We start from the raw sequence: 24,678 nt of genomic DNA, 5'->3' as shown, positions 1-24,678 counted from the left end.
CTCCCTGATCTATTTCCCCCAGATTCTTCTTCCCAACCATTTATTTCAATTTTCTGCATTTCAAGTCTATCACAAAAATTTCTCAAGTCCTCTGGGAACCTCAAATGGGCTGTTATTCCATTTTTCCATCCTATTAAAGTCTCCGGAACTCCCCATCTATATTGCACCTTCTGTTTTTTCATCTGCTCCAGCAAAGGCCTCAGAGTTCTCCTCCTCTGGAGAGTCTCTAGTGACAAGTCCGCATATATTTGAATATCCATTTCTCCATACTTTATAACTGATTTTCCCTTAGTTTTCCTCCAGAGTCTATCCCTTTGTTGTAGATCATAAAATTTTACAAGTATGTCTCTCGGCCTGTCCTTCTCATAATTCCCCTGGAGTTTCCCATTTCTAGAGATTCTTTCTATATTAGTCCTTTCCATTTCAGAGTTTTCCATTATATAGTTCAGTATTTTGCAGACCATCTCTTCCAGTATTTCTCCCTTTAAACTTTCCGGTACCCCTCTTATCCTTATGTTTCTCCTTCTTTCTTTATTCTCTTGAATTTCCGCCTTATACTGCAATTTTTCCTGAACTTTTTCCATGTTAGTTATCTTCTTCTCTAATTCGGAAATAATCTGTGTCTGATTTTTAACTTTCTGCTCCGTTTCTTCTACTCTTAACAACAACTGCCCCAGGTCATTCCGAATATTTACCATTTCTTGCTTTATTGTTCTCTCCAGATCTTTAAACATTTCTGTCATCTCTTTTTTATTTGGAATTTGTAGGTCTCTTTTTCTATCTCTGATATTTGTTGATTGCTGGTGTCCAATTCTAGTGATTGTTTAGGACTGCTTTGCATACTTAGATCAGATTCTCTATCGTTTCTGCTCTGGGGCCTTTCTGGGGTCCCATTTCCCTGGGATGTATACTTTTTAATTGTCCCCGTTTGGGTCCCTTTAGGCCCAGTTCCTTTTGTACTTTTATTTTTCATTTCTTCTGTAACTTTTATTTTCTTCTCATAGACTTATACCTTACAAAACAAGGGAATTAATAAGGTGTAGAGGTAGAATTCCCAGCTCTATCTTCCCACCTTTCTATGCTCCTTTGGCTGCACCTTGCGCTCTTCTCCTTATTTTTCTTGTTATTCTCTGGGGGTCCCCCCCTTTTCTCTCTCTCCCAGCTCTATACGTTTTTTTTTTTTTTTTTTTATAATTGGGGCCTCCGCCAGTCTCACTCACCCATCCTGCGCTTCTTGTGAGACAGCTCCAGGCTCCACTCTCCAGCTTCCTCGATAGGTTAGCTCTCTTCCTCTCAGGGGGACCCTCCAGGACTTCCTCAACTCTCTTCTGCCTTGTTGGTTTGTTGGTCGGGGAGGCCCACCATCGATCCCCTGCCAGGGCTCCAGAGGTAGCAGGCCGTTCGACAGAACAGGGATCTCTCCTGCTCTCTGTCAGCCTCCGGGCCGGGCGGCCGGCTTCCTTGCCTCCCAGGGATGCACCGCGGCCTGTCACATGTCCCGGTCGCGCCTCCTTGTTTCCCGGCAACCCAGCTCGGCGTCCAGGCTCAGCGTCCCCTCCTCTCTTACCGCAGGCAGCCGTTCATTAACAGAAGCCAGTAAACCGAAGCCAGTAAACCCCCCGGTCAAGGTAGGTCTCTGGCTTCTAAGGCTCCATCTCCGTGGGGGGAATTTTTAAAGTTCAAGGGGGGGTAGGTCGGAGGAGCCTCGTGCGGGAGCTCCTACCACGAGTTCTCCGCCGCCACCATGGTCAGGCTCCGCCTTGTATGAATGTTTTAGTGTCTACAAACTATGTTATAGATAATGGAATTTACACAGCTTTTACTTTCTGACTGCCCATCACATTTCTTGAGGTGCTAAAATACCAGGACAGTACAAACACCCCTAAATTACCCCTTTTCAGAAAGTAGACACCCTAAGCTATCTGCTGAGAGGCATATTGAGACCATGGAAGATTTATGTTTGTTCTACAAGTTCCTGGAAAATGACAAAAACTTTTTTTTTTACACAAAGTTGTCATTTAAATTATATATTTCTCACACAAGCCATGGGCATATGTGGAGTTACACCCTAAAATACATTCTGCTACATCTACCGGGTATGGGGATACCACATGTGTGAGACTTTTTGGGAGCCTAGCCACATACAGGAGCCTGAAATCCAATGACCACTTTGAAAGCCTGAAGGTGCGTAACTTCCTCATTACACTTCCTCACTACCTATCACATTTTCGAAGGCCCTGACACGCCAAGATAGCACCAACCCCCCCAAATGACCCCTTTTTGGAAAGTATACACCCCAAGGAATTTAAAAAGAGGCATGGTGAGTATTTTGAAGATCTCATTTTTTCTCACAAGGTTTTGAAATATAAAAAAAGAAAAGAAAAAATATGTTTTTGTCTTTTTTCTTCGTTTTCCAAAAACTTGTGGCAACAAACGAGATCTGCAAAATACCCAACATGCTTCTTATTAAATTCCTTGGGGTGTCTACTTTCTAAAAAGGGGGGTTTGGTGCTATCCTGGCATTTCAGTGCCTCCAAAACTGATAGGTAGTCAGGAAGTGTAATAAGGAAATAAGGCCTTTAAAAGCCTGAAGGTGCTTATTGGCTTTTGGAGTCCTGTACTTGGCTAGACTGCCAAAACGTCTCTCACATATGGTACCCCCATACTCGGGAGAAGTAGCAGGATGTATTTTGGGGAGTAATTCCCCATATACCCATGGCATGTGTGAGCAGTAAATCATTTAAGGGACAATTTTGTGTAAAAAAATATATATATTTTTTTTTTCATTTTTAAAAAACTTGTGGTAAAAAAATAAATTCTTCTATTGATTCAACATGCCTCTCAGCAAATAGTTTGGGGTGTCTAACTTCCAAGAAGAGGTAGTTTTGGGGGGTGGGGGCGTTTTAGGCCCAGCATTAGAAGTTTATGCCACACATCACTCACTCTTCTAACCACCTGAAGATCAAGCCTTTTTTGACACTTTTTGTTCACATAAAAAAATCATTATTTTTTGCTAGGAAATTAATTTAAACCCCCAAACAGTATATATTTTTTTTAAAGCAGACACCCCAGTGAATAAAATGGTGGGTGCTATATTTTTTATGTCACATAGTATTCACGCAGCTATTTTTCAAAAGCAAATTAAAAAAAACACTTTTTTTTACTTTTAATGCATAAAAACACAATATATTGGCTGATTATTTGGTAATATAGAAAAGAGATGGTATGCTGAGTAAATAGATACCAAACATGACATGATTTAAAACTGCTCATGCCCCGTGCAATGGCGACAAACTGCATACGTTTTTAATATCCATAGGCAACATTTTAAAAGCCTTTACAAGCTACCATTTTAGATTTACAGAGGTGGTCTAGTGTTAGAATTACTGCCCTTGATCTGATGTTCAGTGCGATACCTCACATGCATGGTGCAACTGCTGTTTACCTACCGACACAGGGTCAACACTCGCTCACACAGGTGTGCGCATGTGGGGGGGGGGGGGGGTGAGGGTGTTTTTTTTTTAAGTTATTTTAATTTTTTAAATTATTTTTACACTATCCCTTTCATTTTTTTTCTTTTTGATCACTTAATGCTATCACAGGTAATGCAACTATCCCCTATAACTTCAATGGGCATTGTCATATATTCTTTTTTGAGAAATCTGGGGTCTATTAGACTCTAGATATCTCCTCTGCCCTTACATTATCTAATCAAACCAAGATCGGTGTGATCAGATGCTTTCCCAATTTACAAATGGTGCTGTTTATATCCTGCAAAACTGAAGTGATGAAATGCTCGTAGCTTCTGATTTCTTAGACTATAGAGATGATTGGCACCATTCTGGTCTCCAATCAGCTCTATGGTCAGCTGGCAGAAACACTGGCTGCATTCTCAGGTTCCCCCGATGGAACGGGACTGTCTGAGAAGGCAGCGGGGTAGGGGGCATCATCTCCCGCTGCTTGTAAAAGCTATCATGCAGCTAATTAGCCACTAGGATTACTTTTACATGAAAGCCGATCGCCGGCTGAAAAAAGTGATACCAGGATGATGCCTGCAGCTGTAGGCATCATCCTGGTATAACCATTCAAAGTCCAATGATGTACCAGTATGTCGCTGGTCCTTGTTTGGTATATATGCTATGTTCTTTTTTTTTTGTATGCAGCCTGTGGGCTGAATGAAAAAAAGAGAAAAAATCTTGGCTAGAAAAAGTGTGTGGTATACCCTCCATTAGAATATACCGCCCTGCATCCACCCACTTCTAATGGTGGGCACATTAGGCCAAACTGTGCCACATGCACCATATCCAAGATTGTACAAATGTCTAAATGCTTGAATAAAAATTGTCCACGTGGTACACCATATGGAAAAAGAATGAAATCAAGTCCCAAACTATCTTGCCACTGCTCCCCATGTAGTCTGGGCATCTGGAGGGCACCATGTGACTATCTTTTCCCTCGTAAATCCGAAACTTATATGTATAGCCTGTTGCCCTCTCACAGGTCTTCTACATCTTGACCCCATATCTGGCACACTTGCTGGGGAGAAATTGTTTGAATGCAAGGCGGCTAGAAAAATTAATGAAGGACTCATCAACGCAGATTTTTTGCTGGAGAGTATAGACATCTTCAAATTTATGGTTAAGGTGATTTACGAGGGTCTGAATTTCGTGGAGCCGGTCAAATTCAGGGTCACCCCAAGGACGACTGAGTGTCTTGTCATTGAAATGCATAAAACACATTATACTCTCATATCTATGCCTGACCATGGCAGCAGAGAACACGGGATATGATGAATTGGGTCTGTGGGCCAATACAACCGCAATTCATTTTTTTAATAATGCCCATGTTGAGGGTTAGGCCCAAAAAAAATTTAAATTGTGAAACCGTAATGGGTTTCCATGTAAATGGTCTGGCAAGGTTTGAATTTGGGTTTGCGGCGATAAATTGTTGTACATATAAATTGCTTTGATCCATGATCAATCCATACAGATATTCCATGAAAAACAGCTCCACAAAATCAAGGGGAGTAGTTAAATTTGCTGTTTCCATCTGAATTCCGGGTTGGGCAGTGAATGGGGGAAGTACGGGTGCTGCAGAATCTGTGGGCTGCCGGGATTTGCAAGCACATCTGGAAGGATACTAGGGGCTCTATGGGCCTGGGTGCGAATTCTTGGTGGTTGCGGGACAATACTTGTGCTTGCTACCGCACCAGCTTGTACTGCACTTATGGGACTCACCACATCACGAAGATACTGCAGTGCTGGTATGTGAAAGACCAGGATGTACTAGGCCGCTGGTGCTCGCAAGTTCACCAAAAGGTAGCGTGGCACTAATACTGGCACTCTGCTGCATATGAGTCATCAAAATTTACCGGCAAGTGCTATCAGAGATCAGGCCTGATTCTGCAAACACTGCGGTTTTGTGTGCAATGTATCAAGTGACAGTGACCTACTGACACTGCACTTGCTGAGGGAGAAGGGGGGTAAGCGTAGGGGCTAAACACAGGTGCTGGCAGGTGCCGGGGCAGATCCCGCTAACAAATAGGGAGAACAACAGTGAGCGCTAGTCCTGAAAGCGGCTAAGCACTCTAAGCAACCAATATGTACTTAAAATGGAATAACATAAAAATAGTGCAGCGCTAAAGGTAGTGATAATAAGACAGATATAAGTCCACTAAAAGTCTTGGTCATAAGAACGTGTCCAGTGACAAATGAGGATTCAAAATTGGTGATCCGTGTGGAAACGGCTGAAAAACGCACTCACCAGAAGCAAGACACATAAACGCAGTGTGCATCTAGAGCTCATGGATCCTCAATCCAGAAGGGAATAAAGCTGGTCCAGTTACAGGAATGGTGGATCCCTCCTCTGTGGATGCAGCAACAGATCCTCCTCTTCCCAATTAGGTGTAGGATTCCAAGATCAGGATTCTGCAAGCAAAAGCTCCTCAGGGGAGTTTTAGGGAAGGACACCCATAGTGTAGTAGGTTATAAAAAGCAGCTTTATTAAAAATATAGTATCCAATTCAAAGTAGGCAGGTATCATAAAGATGTGTCAGCAAGACAAACTAACCTTGACACTCTGAATAATGGCCGCCGGGCCTCCACGTGGGTGTCCTTCCCTAAAACTCCCCTGAGCACCATTCCTGTGACTGGACCAGCTTTATTCCCTTCTGGATTGAGGATCCATGAGCTCTAGATGCACACTGCGTTTATGTGTCTTGCTTCTGGTGAGTGCGTTTTTCAGCCGTTTCCACACGGATCACCAATTTTGAATCCTCAGATCCCGCTAACGCTGTGTTTTTGGAGACACTATACCAATGTGAACGCTGGTACAGTGCTGATCTGATCAAAGATATTGATCCGTTCAGACATTATACTAGTAATGGAGGTTTATTGTGTATGAGAGTGTTCCTGGCAATCAAGGGGTTAAATGTGATGACTGGTGTACTGACAGCCAATCTGATGCTATCTGGGAGGGGTGTGAAAACCACCGGAGCGCGACTAACGTATATATATGTGATTTTCCGCACCCGTGCCGCCCTGTAGCAGTATTTCTGCTATAGGGCGGTCAGGAAGCGGTTAAGAGTCTAAAGAGAGTGCAACATATTTATTTGAATGATATCCTGCACTATTGTATGTATGTAGTGGTCACTTCAAGTATATTAGTAGGTGAACCTGTTTATTGCAATATACCGGTAGTTTATATTCAGCTTTTATTTTAGTTATAAGCAGCTCCTGGTATTTCATCTAGCCTTGTCCCATCTGGCCTGGGATTCTATAGTTAGTTTTAGCTTAGGGCTCGATAACCAGCATAGGCTAGAGCCAGGTTAGGCATCCAATGGCTACTGGTAGTTAGAGGTCCTGTTGCATGTCAGATTAGAAACTACTAAGGAGTCTAAGTTGCTATGCCACACCAAAGTTCCTGCCAGTGAGAAACTGGATTCCAGGCTGGCTGGACAACAGTTGAAGGATGTCCCCATGACCGCTGATCTTGTCCTTAGTTCTCTGATACAAAGATGGACGCTGCATTGTGATCATCCTCAGGGGCTTCTGCAACTTAACATTGCTGCAACATTCATCTGGAGATATCTCTGCTAATAAATATATATACCCAGGTATATGTGCACAGTTCCACCAGGACTCGTGTTGGCCCCTATGCTGATAATACAGTATATGTTTGTACATTGGATGTGTGTACTAATATAAATCTTTTCCTATTAATCTTTTCCTATGTAATGCTTGTGCTATTTTCATACCAGTGTGCATCTATATACTTATATTTATTATTATATTATTTTTATTATTATTATTAATATTGTTATACAGGATTTATATAGCGCCAACAGTTTACACAGCCCTTTACAACATAAGGGCAGACAGTACAATAACAATACAAATTAATACAGGAGGATTCAGAGGGCCCTGCTCATTAGAGATTACAATCTATGCTGGTTGCAGTAGTTCCTCTGCTCCAGGGGCGGACTGACCATTTGGAAACTCGGGCACTGCCCGAGGGCCCGGGGTCAGTAGGGGGCCCCATGAGATGCCCCTGGTACTTTTTCATAGGCTTTTTTGAGTTTGGGCAAGGACACAGGGACCCCATGATCCCCTATTGCCCGGGGGCCCCATGAGTTGTCAGTCCGCCCCTGCTCTGCTCCCAATTACATTGATTAGATTACTAGTTAATTTCCCAGGAAAGGACTCCCCTCTGTTCACAGAGGCGCCTGCACTGGATGGAGGCATTGCCAAATTTAATAAACCACTCTTCCACTTAGCAAAGGTAGTGGTTCTCTTATTTACCTACAAGTTAAGTGTGTTACCCTGCTTGCAGAGGTACATTTGTCATAACTCCCCCTTACCCACTCCAAAAGAGGGTTACAAACATAAGACGTATTCCTAGTGTAAAGTTGTAAGTAAAAGGTCTAAAATCCTCTTCTAGGCTTGCGGCATGGGAATGCCCAGTGTAGTTCCCTTGTTTGGCCACAAGTTTCCCTAGGTTAGGTAGCTGTGAGAACAGGCTCAGTGACCCTTTCTAGTAAGTGGGTAATGTAATCTCACAGATAGTTGCCAGAGGCCCACAGAGTGGCAGCACAATGTTATGTTGGGTAGTCTTGGGCTAGCCCTGCTCTGTGTTTTAAATAGTCAGGCCAGGGTCATCATGGGAAGTGTCTAAAGGGCCAAACCACAGCAAGGATGTAGCCTTTGAAGCTATATCTCTTGGTTCTTCCCCTTGGGAAGGAGAAGCAGGAAAAGAAAGGTGTAGGTCCATGAAGATGTGAGATGGGGAAACAGCTCTCATTGTTTGAACAATGTTTGTGTGGAAGTAAATTAATGTTTTGACTGACATTCTGCGGTTTAGCCACAAGATGTCACTGTTTTTCTAACACAGCCTCAGACTGCATATATATTTGTATATTCATGAAGAGGCGGGGTTTTGCACTCAGAGTTGGAGTTTAGTGAACAGGAAGAGTAGACTGCAGCCATGTTTTGGACGATGCTGAATGAAGGGGCCGTGTGAGCTGATGAGATTGCTGCCAGGGAGCTGATGAGATTGCTGCCAGGAAGCTGATGAGATTGCTGCCAGGAATGCTGATGAGATTGCTGCCAGGAAGGCTGATGAGAGCAGAGGAACTAAGCAACATATACGGCAATACCGCATGCTTGTTGGAGAGACATTTGTTCTGTTCAGAGTCACCAGCGCATTAAAAGTAGACCCGGGTCGGTAAGATCGTGCATGCACCTCATTTCAGTGTTGGCGCCTTGAGACTGAGTCCAGGTGTCAAGGACCGACTGACAGAAGCCTCTAGCGCCCCACAGGCCAGAATTCCCCAAGGCGCGGAATCTGAGCCCCGACCTGCTTGTTCACCAGAGCCCCTGATGGTGGGGATGGACTTAGAGCAGGTCGAAACCAGGTCGTGGCCCCTGGGTACAACCAGCTGTGGTAGAGGTATTTGCCAGTGGCAAGTAGCGGGTGAGAGCCTGATGTGAAGAGGTGAATTAGGCATAGTCAGACAGGCCGGGCCGGTAATGGTGGAGGCAGAATGGTACAGAGCGGCAGGCAGAGGGATAAACGGGTCACAGGCCAGGTTCAGTAACAGGAGGTCAATATGTTCAGGAGCAAACAGAAGAATGGTCAGATAAGCCAGGAATCAGGGCAGGAGACGGTCAACGGATCAGGGTCAGGCAGGGTCGGCAACAAGCAATCTCTCAGGATACAACAGGATAACAGGAGTAAGACCATACGGCACTTGAGCATTGCAAGAGCCGGTTTTAAATAGAGCACCCTTGTCATTGGTGACAAGCGCGTGCCCGTGTGCTTGTGTGCGTATGCGCGGGCGCCCAGGTCCTAGAGGTGAACCCTGACACCAGGCCTATAGTTAGTTAGGGTCTCTGTTTGTGTCAGGCCACAAGTGTTGTTACTGATTATTGGAAGGACTCCACAACTTAAAGTGACATTTCACATTGGAGAGCTGATAAAATCCTACAAACTCAAGCCAGACTGGTGTTTTGCTCAGAAGGAATACTCAGGCATGTGCTACAAGACCAGTTATGGAAGAGGGAATACTGTAGATTTGTGTAAGGTTGTAAGCTGTTGTGCTGCACCGCAGGCTAGCCCATACCATACACCCATACACTGATTCCTGCTCTTTTAGGGTAATAACGGGTAAGGTGTGGCAGCTTATTTGTGCCCGCCAGTAGGTAACTTACTTCACTTTCTACTTTCATCCATCAGAAGGCGCCGTGCTGTGCAGCACAAGGGTCTCAGCCTTTGGGCTGGGTGTATGTAAATTTATTGTATGTTTCCAGCATTTGTGGTTGTGTTTATTTGCCATATCTAAGTAAAATTCTGTTGTGGCAAAAGCTGATGTTGGGGTTGCTTTCCTCGTTCGTGACTTCACTGTATCATGGGGAGCCCACCCCGGTGCACAGCTTACAAAGACTACTCCCATTTTCTTTGCAGGGGATGCAGGACTTTGTCAACCGCCCAAAAAGTAGTCTCCTCAGCCCAGCTCTTCTCTTTTTATGGATCTCTTCATTGTTTGCAACCTTATGGGTCCAATGAGTACCTTGGGGAGGATCCTTTGTTCATTTCATAGTGCCCCAGTAGGTCTAGGGAACCATCATTTGTCCATGCATAAATGGGTTAAATAGTGCACGTGCTCCCCCACCACTTAGCTAGTTATACACATGGAGAACATGACCAGCAATCAGCTCCCGTTATGTTACAGTCTTTATCTGAAACGATTTTTCTTAAATGACAAACTGTACCTTTCAAAACTCATGGCACTTAGGTCTTCATTTTTAGAGAAATGCAAAGTGCAACACCATTGAAAGGTTAATTTCAATTAGTCCTCCACATATATGCAGTCTGTATGTCTGTGATATTTTTGCTTTTCTGTTTAAATGCACCCATTTGGATTTCGTTAAAGTGTAGACTGTATTTACTTTGTATATTTGTGGTTTTTGAGGTTTTGGAAAGCTTGGTCTCTCATTTACTTGAAGAGAAATAGTCAGAAATGGGTATTTGTAAGCATCTAAAGCCAAAACATTGTTAATTCTGGATAGAGTAGAGAAGAGTTAAAATCATCCTAAGACTTATTTTTTGTTTTCTCTGTCCTATTTGAGGGATTTATCTTCATTTCCAAAATCATCCAAAGTGAGGGAAATCCCTTCATAGGCAGTTGTCAGCAGAAAAGTGCCGAGAAAGATTTTTCCTCTATTCCTGTTCTGGTGACAACTCAAAATTTTGGATTTTTCTCACTTTAAGTCATGGTGACAGTGGTCACCAAGGCAAACAGAGAGAGTGAATTTTCACAGTGGGGCATAAACAGCAATAATATAACAGGGGTGCTAACCCCTCACCACATTAAGAATATTTTTGGCTTTTTAGACACATTTTAGGGTGGGTGTAAAATTGTTGTCTGAACAGTGCCTACATCCATTCATATATAGACATTATTTGAGGTATTTTGTCAACTGCTAAACGTAGAGTAGGGGAGATTTCTTATGTTCAGCCTGCAGGCTGAACAAAAAGGTCTATAAGTTTGTGAATAGTGTGATATGGGGTTACTAGGTTCAGAGGTGGTAGTTGTCTTCTCATATTATGACAACTATATCTTTTCTTTTCCCAGAGAGATTTAATGGACTCAACGACAATCCATAAAACAGAACAGATGACCAGGATGTATTTATATATGTACTTTTCCCGCAGCAACTAACAGTTCTTTTCCAGCTGAATACTTGTAAATGTTACAATGAACAACCCTCAAAGTCCCATTTCTTCATATCAAGCATAGAGATATTACACCGTCCAGCATCTGTCCGATCTATAATATGCAGCTAGGTAGCTTCCATGCATGCAATAATGTGAGTTATGATCTATACCTGTGCTCCCATATTAATGACAGGAAGAAGCTCCTCTCCCAGCCAAAATAACTTCCCTTGAAATAGTTTACTGGAGGGGTCTCTGATTGGCTGACAAAACACTTCACTTGTAACAATTAAGTTCACTATAATATTTACCAGATACACAAGTCATCCTTTCACAATATAATATGCTCTCAAATCTAATTACCATCAATAAATACTTCTTGTATGGTCAAACCACATTCTTTATCATCCTTAACCACCTCCCGCCCGCCATATAGTGCAATGACGGGTGCAAGGTGGTTCTCTCGTTCTGGGAGGACGTCATATGACGTCGTACCATTCTAACCGCGCTTGCGCGGCTCCAGGAGCGCGCAACGCGGCGATCGGTGGTGCGCTGTGTCCGTCGGACACAGCGGATCACCGATCAACGGAAAGAGCCGAAGATGTCGGCTCAGTCATGTGATCAGCTGTGTCCAATCACAGCTGATCGCATTTAAATAGGGAAATGCCGGTTATCGCTGACAGCTGAGAGGAGAGCAGAGACGGTAATCAGCATTCCACAGAGGGGACATGTGCCCTGATGATCTGTGTAGCCCCAGCAGTGCCACCTGTCAGTGTCCATCAGTGCCAGCTCTCAGTGCTCATTCATGCCACCTGCCAGTGCCCATCAGTGCCACATCAATGCCACATATCAGTGCCCATCTGAGCTGCCTTTCAGTGGCACCCATCAGTGCTAGTCAGTGCCACCTATCAATGCCAATCGGTGCCACCTATCAGTGCTGCCAATCAGTGCCACCTTTAAGTGCCACCTATCAGTGTGCATCAGTGCCGCCTATCAGTGCTTATTAGTGCCGCCTAACAGTGCCAGTCAGTGCCGCCTATCAGTGCCAGTCAGTGCCACCTATCAGTGCTCCCTTTCAGTGCCGATCAGTGATGCCTGTCAATGCCCATCAGTGCCACCTACCAGTGCCTCCTCATCAGTGCCACCTATCAGTGTCCATCAGTGCAGCCTATCAGTTCCCATCACTGCAGCCTCATTAGCGCACATCAGTGAAGGAGAAAAATCACTTATTTACAAACTTTTATAACAAAAACTAAGAAAAAAAAAATTTTTTTTTTAATTTTCAGTGGTTTTTGGTTTGTTTAAGAAAAAATTAAAAACGCAGAGTTGATTAAATACCACCAAAAGAAATCTCTATCTGTCACAACAAAATGATAAAAATTTCATATGGGTACAGTGTTGCATGACCGCGAAAGTGTCATTCAAAGTGTGACAGCGCTGAAAGCTGGAAATTGGCCTGGGCAGGATGGAGGTATAAGTGCCCTGTAGGCAAGTGGTTAAACATGTAAACAATGTACCCTTTAAAATGTCTAATTAGATAAACAGACTATTCCCCAAATAACCAGGTGACCTGCATACAATTATGTGCTCCTGTGCTCCTGAATAGGAGTGGTGGGGCTGCTGCACACAGAGGAACCAATCTCTCCATTTTCCTCCTGCAGCCACTGAATGCCCTTTTCTCTGCCTCTGCCTCCCGTAGGCATTCAGCTACTGAAGGAGGAAAATGGAGAGTTGACTTCCTCTGTATGCAGCCTCCCCCGCTCCTCCTATTCAGCTTTCTGCTGCCCGGCTGTGTGCTCTCCTGCCCCCTGTGTTCTTTTCTATCCCCTCTTAGCTCTCTCTTGGCCCCCCTCATCCCCTGCAGCTCTGCCGACTTCCCACCGGTTGCTGTGGGGGTGCTTTCAGGATGGAGAGTGAGGAAGGGGCCAGAAAACTGTGTTTACTATGCTTCAGTTTATGAATGCACAGGAAGCTCTGTACAGAGCCTTTCCTGGCCATTCATTCTGTGCAGCTGAGGCTGCAGCGATGGATAGTGGGAGTTGTGGTCTCAATCTCTTTTCTCTGTCTCAAAGTTGGAACATCAGAGGTGTGCTTAGACCCCTGATATTTCACCAAAGCCCCCCCAACAGGACTCCTAAAACGTTTTTAAAAAATAACTAAAACAAATATTGTTAACAAAATAAATATATAATGGTAAAAAATAATAAAAAAAATAAAATAACAAAAATAAAAACACTGACGCCAGTGGCAGAACTACCAGGGTCACAAAGGTCACATTTGTGACTAGGCTCTGGCATTCCGTCACCGGGCCCGTAGGGAAGGGCCCTGGTTAGGGGGGCCCATCATGGTTTCTTGCACTGGGGCCCTGAAGGCTCTAGTTATGCCACTGGCTGTGAGCTACTCTCAGACCTTCTTTATAATAACCCTGCTCACCTGTATACTGACACAGGCCGCGGGCATCCAGCAAGACATGTCTAGACACAGGATTGAAGGTTCCATCCCACCCAAGATGCTTTGGAACCATCAAACTCCAGGCCCCAATCTGGGAACACAATATCCGGAGAAAGCTTAAGGCACATGGTACCTTGTTGTCTGCAAGGAGTGATTCCTGCACTGACTCCACCTCCTGAAACTCATCCTCTCAGCACCTCTGTAGTTCAGAAGGCAGGCTTTGTGAAATGTGTGACATGGCAGTGCCTACTTACTGGGAATAGTGAATACTCGTCACAAAATTCAAGGTAAATGTGTAGGGATCTCCACAAAGTAATTTACAAACTTCAGTATTGTTCAGATATTTCGGAGTAGGCTAGGAATAATTCAAATACAATGTGGAAATAAATATATGAGGGATCTTTAAAATGTTTCTGCACTTTGTTATATATAATTTAAAAAAGTGTGGAAACTTTTTAAAGAACCCTCATATTATTTTTCATTTTGAGCAGATACGCTTTTTCACACAAGATGCTTTTCAGTGCATTTTAACCGCATTCAGAACACATTCACAGTGTTTACCATGTACTGTATTCCAATGGCTCTAGTTCACAGCAGTGTGGTCAGTTCCAGCGCTTTCAACAAAAGTAAAACCTGTTGCAATTTTTATTGTCTGAAAACGCACTAAAATGTTCGTGAGAACCACAATGGGGTTCAGGGTAGGATTTCTGCTGCTGTTCCTAATTTTTTGAGAAATGAATTGCACGTGCACGCCGGAAAATGATCAGACTGACAACTGTGCAGTATAACCACAGCCTCATCTCTGTTTATTACAGGGCGGTGCTTAACCTTTTATACATAGAAAACAATAGAGTATACGTCATTATTATGTAAATATGATCATAGTCTTAAAAGCACATTTTGGTTGGCTGAAATATAGAAAGAAGGCAAAAACTTGAAACTTGAAGCTTGTCGCCGTTATCTCTTCACTCCCTTACAGTTGTGTCCAAAATTATTCAACCCCCAATGCTGTAAAGGGGTTTAGGGACTATAGTGTACATTTGGAATTGTATTCAGAATCAAATCCTACAAGGACGTTGTAACTACCCAAATGCAACTAAAATGACATCAATTGTTTATGTAATACAGTAGTAAATGGTTCTTATGTGGTTTCTTCATTGCCACAATTATTCAACCCCTTAAAGACTACCACTCTGAAGAACAGAGGTTCATACAGGTGCTTTCCATCAGGTATTGAAAACACCTGTGGATGTCACCGAGCAGCAATCAAGCATAATAAGCACCAATTAGGCAGCTTTAAAATGACTGTGATACTCAGCTCCTTCTAGACATTTACTGGTGTGGTTACAAACATGGTGAAGGCAAGAGAATGGTCCAGGAAGACAAGAGAAGAGGTGATTTCTCTTCACAGGAAGGGCAATGGCTATAAGAAGATTGCAAAGATGTTAAACATACCAAGAGACACCTTAGGAAGCATCATTCGCAAATTCAAGGCAAAGGGCACTGTTGAAACGCTACCTGGTCGTGGCAGAAAGAAGATGCTGACTTCGACTGCTGTGCGCTACCTGAAGCGTAGAGTGGAGAGAAGTCCCCGTGTGACTGCTGAGGAACTGAGAAAAGATTTGTCAGATGTGGGTACAGAAGTTTCAGCCCAGACAATAAGACGCACACTGCGTAATGAAGGCCTCCGTGCCAGAACTCCCAGGCGTACCCCCTTGCTGTCTCCAAAGAATAAGAAGAGTCGACTGCAGTATGCCAAAAGCCATGTGGACAAACCACAAAAGTTGTGGGATAGTGTTCTGTGGACTGATGAAACAAAATTAGAACTGTTTGGGCCCATGGATCAACGCTATGTTTGGAGGAGGAAGAACAAGGCCTATGATGAAAAGAACACCTTGCCTACTGTGAAGCATGGTGGAGGGTCAATCATGCTTTGGGGCTGTTTTGCTTCTGCAGGTACAGGGAAGCTTCAGCGTGTGCAAGGTACCATGAATTCTCTTCAGTACCAGGAGATATTGGATGGAAACGTGATGCAGTCCGTCACACACCTGAGGCTTGGGAGACGTTGGACCTTTCAACAGGACAATGATCCCAAGCATACCTCCAAGTCCACTAGAGCATGGTTGCAGAGGAAAGGCTGGAACATTTTGGAGTGGCCATCGCAGTCACCAGACTTAAATCCGATTGAGAACCTCTGGTGGGACTTAAAGAAAGCAGTTGCAGTGCGCAAGCCTAAGAATGTGACTGAACTGGAGGCCTTTGCCCATGAAGAATGGGCGAAGATACCCGTAGATCGCTGCAAGACACTTGTGTCAAGCTATGCTTCACGTTTAAAAGCTGTTATAACTGTAAAAGGATGCTGTACTAAGTACTAAGATTGAATGTCACTTGGGGGTTGAATAAAACTGATAATGCTGTGAGCACAGAAAAGACATTTGTGGTTATTTCATTATAACTGTTATGTTATATTTGTCTGACCTACAAGTGCCTCTTTAATGTAAATGTAAGCAAGATGACTGAATGATCAAAAGCAATGTCAAACTGGCCAAAACACTCAATTTCAGTGGGGGTTGAATAATTTTGGACACAACTGTACATATTCAAGGCCGTAACTGCAAGATCCTTACAGCTCGACGGGAGGGGTTGAGAACATCGCTGAACAAACAAGTTAAGGAGGACTGCAAAGCCCAGCAGACAAAATATATACACACAACACATATATTTAGAAATATAAAGAAGTATAAAAGTAAATATGTATAAAATTTATATATATTCAGGAGGAAACCGAATAGGCATTTTACCAAATCCATCACAGTCCCCCCTTAAAATGAATATTTTACTCTGTCCCTATAAAGCCTAGCTCATCTGTCCTTATGTACCTTTGAACTCTTTTATGCTGTACATTAGACAGGTGATGACTATTTCATCACCCCCCTTGCCACAGACTTTGTACATAAGGAAGTCAGATGCTATCCCTACAAAATTGTGAAATTGCTGTTGGCAGGGAGGGACTGTAGAGAGGGTTTATCCTCTTCCATCGTAAGGGGGTCCTCCTCTTCTTGATGGAGAAATGTAGGTGTGCTGTTGTCTACAGCCTTGCTTATTAACTTTTTACAAATGGTAGAATACAGCATACAATCAGGGCTAAAAGAACTAGAATTATTAATACTGTTACACCTATTTGGGCGAGCACTTTTTGCCACCCACTCATCCAGCTAAAATATTGATCCCACGGATCTGTGATACCTGAGTTCTTCTTCAGCTCCACTGACAGATCTTCTAATTTCTTTATGGCCAGAGTAACCTTACCATTTGGGCCGGTATTGTCAGGAATGTAGGTGCAACAGGTTCCCGTTCTTTTTATCATTTTACAGACACCTCCTTTCTCAGCTAACACCATGTCTAAGGCCACCCGGTTCTGGAATGCCATATAGGAGGTGGGGGCTAATTGGTCAGCAATTCCCTGGAGGGCATCCCTGGTGTAATTCACAAACCTCTGTTGGTTATAGTATATGTAGTTAATCCAATCCACATTCTTGTTAACAGTTATTATGGGGATTAAAGACTCAAAACCAGCTTTTACCTGGTCCCTGGCTTTGAATTCATCAGGAACCCCCCTTGGGACCCCTATAGCATCTATGTACACATGAGGGTCAAAACTTCCTGAGGGAGCTGTCCGCTTCCTCCTGTGACTTGATGCTGAGTCAGTGTGTGTGTGTGTCATAAAAATCTTAGACCACATGCACTGCCATCTCGGGCCTGGGCACGGGCTTACTGCACAGTAATCAAATAAGAAGGTAGCCACATGTGTGTTGGATGAATTGTACCAAAATATAGTGGTGTCACCTATTTCGGTGATAGCCACTTGTTGAGCCTCTGTCAGACTCATTTGAAAAAGGATATACAACATAGTTGTCATTGTGTAGATGACGCCTTTTCCTCAGGGGTTGGGACTTTCTTGCAGTGGAAGGCGTGTATCCAAGTGTTCTTCCCGGCCACCTTGACAGAAGTGGCTGTGGTCAGCAGAACTTGGAATGGACCACCATATCTTGGCTCAAAAAAAATATTTCCTCACAAATTTCTTTACTAATACCCAGTCTCCGGGTAATAGGCTGTGAGTTCCTGTATCTGACTCAGGATCTGGAATGGAAGAAAATACTTGGACATGGATACGGGTTAATTCACGTGATAATGCAGTCACATAATTAGTTAACACATCAGATTGTAATTGCAACTGTTGTGGAAAATAACTACCAAGTCTGGGGGCTGAACCAAACAAAATCTCATAAGGGGACAGGGCATGTTTCCCCCGGAAGGTGTGTCTGACACTAAACAGGGCAATGGGCAAACTATCTGGCCAACTCATATTAGTCTCTTGGGCCATCTTTAGAATCCTGTTTTTTAGAGTCCCATTCATCCTTTCTACTATCCCACTGCTTTGGAGGTGATATGGGAGATGCAGGGCCAACTGAACCCCCAGTGCTGTCCAAATATCTTTTGTAAGGGTTGCTGTGAAGGCTGGACCCTGATCACTTCTCTATCACCTCTGGGACCCCAAATCTGCTGACTACCTCACTCAGTAGTTTCTTAGCTGTGGTTTTGGCTGTCATGTTTGTAACAGAATAGGCTTCCGGCCAACCAGAGAACATATCCACCACCACTAGGGTATATTCGCATCAGCCACTTTTTGGCATCTGTATATGATCAATCTGTACCCTCTGGAATGGATAGAGGGGTTTTGCCAGATGTTTCTGCGGTGTCTTTTCTGTTGTTTCCGGGTTGCATTTTGCACATACTACACACGAGTTGCAGTAATTTCTGGTTAAGGTGGTTATCCCTGGAGCCCAGTAATACTTGCTGATCAGTGAGTTCATTAAGTTCTTAGAAAGATATACATGTCCATGTGCCCATTGGACGACTGCTGGGTACATATATTTTGGTAAACAAGTTTTTCCTTTCATCGAATACAACTCTCCATCGTAGTCTGCTCCTGTATCGATCCATTCCAACCTTTCTTCTGTGTAAGCACCCATTTGCATAGAGACTAGATATTGCTTGTCGGATGGCACATGCACCACCAAAGGCATCTGTGCTGAGGTCTCACTCCCCCCTTCGGCCACCCATTTTTCGTTGGTTTTTTGCTGCTTCTTTGGCAGCAAATGGTTCCCTCTGGCCTCTTGAGAATTCAGTTTGCCATGTGCTTTAACCTTCAAAACAGCCACTTGGTTAGGCAGGAGCAGTGCATCCATTAAATCATTGATGGCTGGGCTGTGTTTCACCGGTGTTCCAGCCGCTGTCAGAAACCCTCTGGCTTTCCAGATGATACCAAAGTCATGAGCTACTCCAAAGGCATACCTTGAGTCTGTGTAAATATTGGCTCTTTTACCTTCTGCCATCTTACATGCTGTAGTGAGGGCTTGAAGCTCTGCTTCCTGGGCAGATACAGTTGGTGGTAATGCTCCTGCTTGTAGAATTTCAAATTCAGAGGTACAGCATAACCTGCGTGATACTTTCCTCCTTCATTATTATTATTATTATTACACAGTATTTATAAAGCACCAATAGTTCGCTCAGCGCTGCACATTACAAAGGGGGACAGAACATGTGACAGAACAATACCAATACAATGCAAAACATGAGGGGATTGAGGGCCCTGCTCTTTCGAGCTTACAATCTAGGAGGGAGGGGATGGTGGCACAGGAGGAGATAGCTGTGGGGGATGGAGTGGTAGGAAGAGTGGAGGAGGTCGGCAAGTTAGCAGGGGGTGGGGTAGGCTTTCCTGAAGAGATGGGTTTTCAGGGTGCACCTAAAGGAGAGGAGAGTAGGTGATAATCTGATGGGTTGGGGCAGGGAGTTCCAGAGGATGGGTGACACCCTGGAGAAGTCCTGGAGGCGGGCATGGGAGGAGGAGACCAGGGAACTAGAGAGAAGGAGGTCTTGTGAGGAGCAGAGTGTGCGTGCCGGGCGGTACTTGGATATTAGGTCAGTGATGTAGTTCAGGGCAGTATGGTGGACAGCTTTGTACGTCAGTGTTAGGATTTTGAATTTGATCCGTTGCGCAATCGGAAGCCAGTGGAGGGATTGGCAGAGGGGAGTGGCGGAAACGGAGCTGTTGGAAAGATGAATGAGTCTAGCAGCCGTCTTCAGGATCGACTGAAGCGGGGATAGCCAGCGGTGAGGCAGGCCAGTGAGGAGGGAGTTGCAGTAGTCGAGTCGTGATATGATGAGGGAGTGGATGAGCTGTTTAGTGGTTTCTGGGGTTAGGAACGTGCGTATTTTGGCAATGTTGCAGAGGTGGAGTCTGCACGAGTTCGTTAAAGATTGGACTTGGGGCTGGAAGGATAGGTTGGAGTCCAGAATGACACCAAGTACTCTGGCCTGCGGGGCGGGTTTGATGGTGGCGTTGTTAGACGTGATGGAGAAGTCAATGGGGGGTGGTGTCCGGGCTGCGGGGAAGACAAGAAACTCAGTTTTGGAGAGGTTCAGTTTAAGGAAGTGAAGCGACATCCAGTCTGATATGTCGCTCAGTAGGTGTGTGATTCAGGCGGAGACCGAGGGAGTGAGGTGGGGGGTTGAGAGATAGATTTGTGTGTCGTCAGCATAGAGATGGTAGTTGAAGCCGTGAGAGTGTATGAGTTGGCCAAGGGAGGCCAAGTAGATGGAGAAGAGAAGGGGCCCAAGGACGGAGCCTTGAGGGACCCCAACAGAGAGGGGGAGTGAGGGGGAGGTGGTAGCATTATAGGTAACGCTGAAAGAGCGTTGTGACAGGTAGGATGAGAGCCAGGAGAGAGCAGAATCTCTGAGGCCGAGGGAGTGTAGTTTTTTGAGGAGGAGGTCGACTGTGTCGAAGGCCGCAGAGAGGTCAAGGAGTAGGAGCACTGAATAGTGGCCATTAGCTTTGGCGGTTAGCAGATCGTTGGAGAGTTTGAGTAAGGCAGTTTTGGTGGATTGTAGGGGACGGAAGCTATTTCCTCCTGTACCACTATCCCCTCCCTCCTAGATTGTAAGCTCCAAGGAGCAGGGCCCTCGAACCCCTTGTGTATTGTATTGTATTGTTACTGTGCTGTCTCGTGTACTGTCTCCCATTATAATGTACAGCGCGGAGCAAACTGTTGGCGCTATATAAATACTTTATAATAGTAATAATAAATAAACTTAAAAACCAAGCCCAAGGATTGTTCACTGTCTCTGGAATGCAAGTATGTGAAAAATGCATGTTGCCTGGCTGTGCAGGAGTATAGGGGGACCCAAATCCTCAGCGACCCACTACAAAAGATTTTTCAAGTGTCAAAAATAGAAGGGGAAAAAAGCACACTGAAACGCATAGAAAATGCATGTAAATGCATATACAAAAACACATTCAGAAAGCAGAAATTGTGGAGTTAACAAGACATAAGAATACTCAGCATGGGTTCTGTGGCATTTGTCCTAAATAAAATGTTGAAGTTTGCTTTTTTATATAATTGTAGGTTTCATTTCTTGTTTTTCCATACTATTTAGGGAAAATACGATTAGTGTATTTGCGTTTGGATTTTGACAGTTATGGTTTTACTTAAAGTGTAAATAACTGCTGCGTGCAAGGCAAATGCTTAATTCATGGTTGCAGCCTGGTTTTTCCTGTTCATAAGTCTCTGTTCAGCAGAACTTTTTGAATGCTGGCAGCTGCTGGATCACTTTTCAGAGACCAAGATGTTGGGTAGGTGCAGTATGGTGCAGAGGCAGTAAGTACACTGAGGCCCGAAGTGCAGTAACAGATATATTGAAGAACTTGCAAACAGTACAACAGCCCGGCAGGGGAGCTCACCCGACTGGGAACTTACAGTCAGTGGAGCGGAGAGCGAGCAGCAGTAGGCCTGAGCTGAAGACAACACTTTCCAAGGGAGTTGGAGTTCAGCCTGGCTGGTCCAGCCCAAGAGGGAGCTTGCACAAATGTAGCTGTAGTCACTGACCTTTCCCTACTCTTCCAGAATCTCTTCTTACCGCTAGTGCTGTCCCTGACAGACGGGTACACTTCCCATACACTAGCCACGTCACAAATGTGTGCCTAAACCTGTGGACAGGAACTTAAAAAGACTCTGCATGACCCAAGATGGCTGCCAGGGTCAGCTGGATGCAGCGTAGGGAACCAAAGGGAAGCCACACTTCTCTTGACTTCCCCGTCAGCTGTAGTACCACTTGGTCAAACGCAGTGGAGAAAACAAGCTGCACCTGCCTATAAACACAAGTGTAAACAACCTGGGAGACTTCCCAAATCGAGAGCCCATCCTACCAGATTCAGATTGTTACTCTGAGATCAGAAACTGTCAATGAAAGCCTGGTTACAGTACTAAGGGTGCGAGGGGTGACCGTGCTGCCAGCACCAACACATGTAATGTATGTGACAGCATGGCAAAAGGTCCACTCTGTGCTGCCACTTATATGCGTACAGCTGTCATTAAGGGGTTAAAGCTACAGCCAGGAGAAGTCTCTTAACCTATTCTTATGCTGTTTGATGGTCCTTTTTATATGCACTATAGATGTATTAACATTTGTTGCAGTGTTTGTATCATGAATGCTAGACATGTTGGATTTGTTTTGTTATGAATTGAAATTCAGATGAAATTTTCATTATTCAGAGATTATATGAGTCTCCAAATCACAACAGTAAAGAATTTCAATGAATCTGAAATAAAATATAATGAAACAATGAAATTAATTTGTTTCATTTGGATGTTTGAAGCATTTGAAATAATGTAACGACATAACGAATTATTCAAATTTTTTTATTTTACATTCACATTTTTCATTATTAGAAAAAAATACACTACAAATGAAATGGAAACATATTGCAATACAGTGCCTTAAAAAAGTATTCATACCCCTTGAAATTTTCCAAATTTTGTCATGTTACAACCAAAAATGTAGATTTCTTTTATTGGGATTTTATGTGATAAACCAACACAAAGTGGCACATGATTGTGAAGTGGAAGGAAAATGATAAATGGTTTTTAAATTTCTTTTACAAATAAATATCTGAAAAGTGTGAGATGCATTTGTATTCAGCCCCCTTTATTCTGATACCCCTAACTAAAATCTAGTGGAAATATAATCCTTCAGAAGTTACCTAATTAGTAAATAGAATCCACCTGTGTGTAATTTAATCTCAGTATAAATACAGCTGTTCTGTGAAGCCCTCAGAGGTTTGTTAGAGAACATTAGTGAACAAACAGCATCATGAAGTCCAAGGAACACACCAGACAGGCCAGGGATAAAGATGTGGAGAAGTTTAAAGTAGGGTTAGGTTATACAAAAATATCCCAAGCTTTGAACATCTCTCGGAGCACTGTTCAATCCATCATCTGAAAATGTAAAGAATATGGCACAACTGCAAACACACCAAGACATGGCCATCCACCTATACTGGCAGGCCGGGCAAGGAGAGCATTAATCAGAGAAGTAACCAAGAGGTCCATGGTAACTCTAGAGGAGCTGCAGGGATCCACAGCTCAGGTGAGAGAATCTGTCCACTGGACAACTATTAGTTGTGCACTCCACAAAACTGGCCTTTATGGAAAAGTGACAAGAAGAAAGCCATTGTTGGAAAAAACGCCATAAGAAGTCTCGTTTGCAGTTTGCAAGAAGCCATGTGGGGGACACAGTAAATATGGGGAAGAAGGTGCTCTGGTCAGATGAGACCAAAATTGAACTTTTTGGCCTAAAAGCAAAATGCTATGTTTGACAGAAAACTAACACTGCACATCATCCTGAACACACCATCCTCACCGTGAAACATGGTGGTGGCAGCATCATATTGTGGGGATGCTTTTCTTCAGCAGGGATAGGGAAGCTGGTCAGAATTAATGGGAATATAGATGGAGCCAAATACAGGGCAATCTTGGAAGAAAACCTGTTAGAGTCTACAAAAGACTTGAGACTGGGGTGAGGTTCACCTTCCAGCAGGACAGCGACCCTAAACATACAGCCAGAGCTACAGAGGAATATTTTTGATCAAATCATATTCATGCGTTAGAATGCCCCAGTCAAAGTCCAGACCTAAATCCAATTGAGAATCTGCAGCAAAACTTGAAAATTGCTGTTCACAGACGTGCTCCATCCAATATGACAGAGCTTGAGCTATTTTGCAAAGAACTGGCTCCCTGCTATGCACTGACTTTCTGCAAACTTAGGGTAAATGCTGTTATGTGATCTCCACCTTAAACTGTCTCCCTGATATGCACTGACTTTCTGCAAAACTCAGGATAATTAGTCCTATATCTTTTTATCTGTGGTGATTGATTCTCACCTCCTTTGCTTTTCTGTGATCAAAGAATCAATCATATTTTATGACTTTGGCCTCTGTCTGTAGCTGGTCTGGTTTTGACCAACCTCACCCCAAATTCATGTGATCCTTATCAGTTCCTAATTGGGGCGGAGAAGAATTGCTCATTTGATCATCTCCCAATAAATTTGGACAAGCTTATGGGGAAGGTCACAGACGGGGGGGAGGGGGCATTGTCCTGTGTGAGTGCATTTTCTGCTGGAGTGCAAAACAGCAGTTGAACACAGCAGTTGAACTAAAGCAGGATAACTCAAGCAGCAAGAAGATACAACAAAGAACTCTACTGCATGTTGGATGGACTGCAAGCAAGCACCCTGGGAAACATCTCCTACAAGTTTAATTCCCACTCCATCTATCTTTTAAAATGCATTACTATCCTCTGCTCTCAAAATGTCCTTTCTTTACCCTTCTGATCCACCCAGGAGTGGACTGACCATTTGGAAACTCGGGCACTTCCCGAGGGCCCGGGGTCAGTAGGGGGCCCCATGAGATGCCCCTGGTACCTTTTTTAAGGATTTTTTGAGTTTGGGCAAGGACACAGGGGCCCCATGATCCCTATATTCCCGGGGCCCCATGAGTTGTCAGTCCGCCCCTGGCTCCACCCCAAAGCTTATACATATCACCTTCACTTCTATCATTGCCTTCTGCTAATACACTGTTCACCTGCTGACCCAAACACCAGGACAGGAAGGCATGTG

This window comes from Staurois parvus, unplaced genomic scaffold, assembly GCF_062004578.1.
Source record: "Staurois parvus isolate SC_StPar_1 unplaced genomic scaffold, SC_StPar_1.0 ptg000023l, whole genome shotgun sequence".
Taxonomy (NCBI): domain Eukaryota; kingdom Metazoa; phylum Chordata; class Amphibia; order Anura; family Ranidae; genus Staurois; species Staurois parvus.
The sequence above is the reverse complement of the archived record's forward strand: the minus strand, read 5'-3'. Positions refer to the sequence as shown.